Genomic DNA, 4,463 nt, shown 5'->3' with positions numbered 1-4,463 from the left:
TCCCAGCAACCACCTGTCACTCCAGACTCAGGGGACGCAATGCCTTCTTCTGAGTTCAAGAGGAGTTAGGCACATGCAAGTGGTATCCAGACACATAAACAGGCAAAAACATATAAAGCACATACACAAGAAATCTATTTTTTTTAAATCAAATGCGGTTAAAAAGCAAGCCAAAGCATTAATGGAGAATATAATATGGACACACCCGTTAGCCCATCCCAACAGTGACCCCAGATCACCGTGAGTCGCTCAGTGGGCGTGGCTTGAGCTTTATTGTCGTAGAAAGCCGACATTGATTTCCACCCACCGTCTTTCAATTTGCATTTTGTTCTGAGGTTTCCATGTATCCTGGAGTTCACAGTTCTCCCTTATGAGTTAACAACTTCCTCCAGCGTGGGCGGGGACGCATGTGCACGAGTGTGGACAGAGAGCGCCAACCTCGACTGTGATCCTCGGGGACTCTATGCAGCCCCTTTGATACAGGGTCTCTCCCTCACGGGGAACGCATCATGTAGGCTGGACTGGCTGTAGTGAGCCTCAGGATTCCACCTGGTCGTGCCTCCCCGGTGCTGGGTGTGCCCGTGTGCCCAATATACCACCCAGCATGGGTGTTGGGGAAATCTAGCTCCATTCTCATGGTTGAAAGGCAAGTGCCTTATCTACAGAAATGTTCCCCAGACCCTTTTCTCTACTAACATGCATCATGAGTTTCTACTGAGTACCGTGCAGTTATCTAGGAATTTAGAATACCTAATGGTGTCATTCTTCCATTTGCGTGAGGGAACATAAATAAATACAAAATATTCATTACGATATGTATTATGGGCACATATATGAAATGTAAAGGAGGAATGAGAACAAATCTTCTAAATCAACCAGTTAGAGCATAAGATCTTTGGGCAACCACTGAGTGACTCATTTCTGCATGGTTTTTTTTTTTTCAGAAAGAATTTTCAAGATTAAAATAACAATTTGCATAAATCCAGTAATAACATTACACTCAACATAGCCTTACATTTTGTGATTATGTAACTTTCATGCCGGTACATTTTAGGATTAGCATCGCAGCTACTAAATCTTTTGCCAAATATTTTAATATATTTTAATTAAATACAGTTCTATCACTTCCCCCTTCCCTTTCTTATCTTCAGCCTCCCTTATGCCCCCACTCAAACCCTCGGAAGCTGACGGCCTCTTTTTCACGTACATGCGACCCTTCTGAGTCCAGTTTTGTGGGTCATGCGTCTCTCGTCTCAGGACTGAGCACCTGTGCTGGACAACCATTTAAGGGGCTTATCCCTGGTAGAGGCTAATTCTCCCTCCTTCAGCAGTCATTAGTTGCCGGCAGCTCTTTGTCTAGGTGTGGACCCCTCGAGATTTTTTTCTCCAATCCCCATTAGCGTGACTCTTGACATTGGCATTGTTTAGGTCTTGGCTTAGCAACTATTTCTAGCAGCATGTTCTCTGGTCCTCTGGCTCTTCCCATCTTCCCAATCTCACTGCGGACTTTCTGGTCCTTCGGCTCTTCCCATCTTCCCAATCTCACAGCGGACTTTCTGGTCCTTCGGCTCTTCCATCTTCCCATCAATCTTACAATGGACTTTCTGGTCCTCTGGCTCTTCCCATCTCCTCATCCATGGTGTTCTGGACACTTACATGCAGGGGATGTGTTAGAGATGTATCTTCTGAGACTGGGCTCCCCATGACCTGTTGATCTCTGCATTGTGTCCAGAGGTGGGGCAGTCATGGGGTCATTCAGAAGAAAGCATGGGCACAACTGACGTCCACACAGGACCTTATGCCTGCTCTGTCTTCCCAGGAGAGGCTGGTGGCAATGCTTCAAGTTGTTTTCTGTTACGGGGTAGAATGTGTTACTTGCTGATGTGTAGGGGATTCGCTCTTATATTATTGATATTAAACATATATCCATTTGAGACGTTTAGTGTCTCAATTCAGTAGGAATGTATATACATTTGAACTAAAAAGTCTAATTTCTGTTGTCTTAAAATATTGGTAGTTAAGTAAAATAACGTTTTAGTCATGAACTCTAGCAGGAATTTTTAACAATGGTTGAAGTAAAAGTCTTTATTATTCATTATTTTAAGACGGGGTCTCATTATCCACCCAACCTAGCCAGGCACTCACAGAGCCCCTGGCTTTTTTAACCCTTCCAGGTTAGCCCCTGAACTGCATGGTGCACACACAGAATAGCGCCTGTCTATAATCCAAGCCTCTGAAGGTAGGGGAGGACGATCAGAACTTAAGGCCAGCCTCAGCCATACAGAGATTCTGAGCCCAACCTGGGAGATAGGACACTGTCTCAAAAAAAAAAAAAAGAAAAAAAGAAAGAAAGAAAGAAAAAGAAAAGAAAAAAGGGAAGAAGGAAGGAAGGAAAATATTATACAAAAACAATCCCTTTCACATTAGGAAGAAGAATGTCCCTATTGCTACTTCTGTTCAGTTACAGCCAACAAGAAGAGACAGCAGATACCAAGTCATGAATAAGTTGTACACTGTCTCAAGCCCTTGCCGTGTAGGTGAGGCCGTTTGAGTGTGAGCCTTACTAGAAACACAGAACATTCTAGCAATGGTGCAGATCAGGGTCCGACCTCCCTTTCACTGAGAACAGAGTAACTAATTAACACTTGCTCAGGGAACGTACTGAAGTTTGAACCACAGAGACACAGAAAGTTAGCCTCCAATGAGGAATTAGTAGAACATCTAACTTGGATAGATTAACTTCCATTAGCTGTCCTACCCTTGATGAGAGCACATAAGTGTACGGAATGTGGTTTTCTGCTACTCCCTCTGTGAGGTAATACCCATTGCCTCTTGGGGCTGCCGTTAACATGACGACCCCCGGCAACGCTTGTGACACCTGAGCTCGTTTGAGCCAAGACACAACATACTAACTGGATGCCCCTGAAAGAGGAGAGTTTCTCTCCTCCTCTGTGGTAGGCTGTTACCACATGAGGCTCTGTGGAAGAAACAGTGACAGCCTTAACATTGTGTCGTTCGCTTTGAGCTAAATCAAGGCTGTCATTTGCAACGTTTCTTTGAAGATGAGAATACAAGGCAGGAACTATAAAGAAATCCCCAAAGTAAGTCTTTGTCTTAGCTAAGGGGACTGTAACAACAAAAATAAGACACCATAGAATCATGGATTAAATCACAAAGCGATTCCTCTCCCTTCTAGAGGTGTCTGATATTAGGGTGGCAGTGTGATCAGGCTCTGGTGGGGACACTTTTTTGAGTTGTGGGTTGCTATCTTCTCTTGTCCTCTAAAAGTAGTGGGGGAGAAAGGCTGGACAAGCTTCCTAGTGTTGTTATAAGGACACCGTTGGAGCTCTTGCTTCCTGCACTGTGATAATATATCATGACAAAACTCAACCTGAGGGAGAGAGGGATTGTCTAGTTCCCAGTTCCAGGAGACAGTCTGTCATGGGGTGGAGGCCATGGTAGCTGGGGCTGGAAGCAACTGGTCACAGTCCATTCACAGATGGAAAAGAGTCTGCTTCCCCTGTTATACGGTCCAGGATCTCCTGGGGAATGATTCACCCACAGCAAGCAGGCCTTCCCACCTCCACAATTAAGACAATCCCTAACAGATTGTCAAAGGCGATCTCTAAATAATCCCTCACAGGTGTGGCTAGCGGCCTGCCTCCTAGGTATCTAACCCCCACAACTCTACCCCTGTCAACTCCAATGTCACTTTTTGTTTGTTTTTAGAGACAGCTTTCTCCATGCAACAGCGCTGGCTGTCCTGGAACTCCTTCTGTAGACCAGGCTGCCTCTGCCTCCCAAATCCTGGGATTAAAGGCGTGTGCTACCACCACCCACCCAAACACATCACTTTCAGGCCAAAACCTCTTTGCCCCATAAGCTTATGACTGCTTTATACTTTACAAACATACACATGACAACTTAAAGGTTTCCTTAGCCCGACTTTCAATATTCCCATAGTCATCAATAGTTCCAAAATCTTTAAAAGTCCAAGGTCTCTTAACTGTGAATGAACAAGTTGTGTACCTTCCAACACAGTGAGCATTCTTATTCCAAAATGGAAGGCTCAGAGCATAAACAGAATTTAAAACCCCAAAGCAAAACTAAACTCCAACAGACCAACATGCAAGGCTGCAGCTCTTTGCCCGACATCTGCCAGATGGTACCACAGCTGGATTCCAAGAGGAACTGGGAGCCTCCCTCTTGCAGCCTGGCCACCCCCGGCACACGCAGCTTCTGTCTTAGGTTTCCATCCCCTCAGCTTCAAACTTGCAGCTCTCCTTGGCAGATGTACAGTGAACCTCGCATCTCCAATATTTTGGGGTTTCCATGGCTGCTTAGGCTTCATCTTCACGCAGTGGCATCTCGGGGTGCCTCTCCTCAGGGTTTGTAACTCTGCCACACAGTGCCCAGCCTAAATTTTTGGATCTTTCGTGCCTTCAAAACCAACACCAGCCGGG

Source organism: Microtus ochrogaster, unplaced genomic scaffold, assembly GCF_000317375.1.
Source record: "Microtus ochrogaster isolate Prairie Vole_2 unplaced genomic scaffold, MicOch1.0 UNK8, whole genome shotgun sequence".
NCBI classification, from domain to species: domain Eukaryota; kingdom Metazoa; phylum Chordata; class Mammalia; order Rodentia; family Cricetidae; genus Microtus; species Microtus ochrogaster.
Note: the sequence above shows the minus strand (reverse complement) of the source record.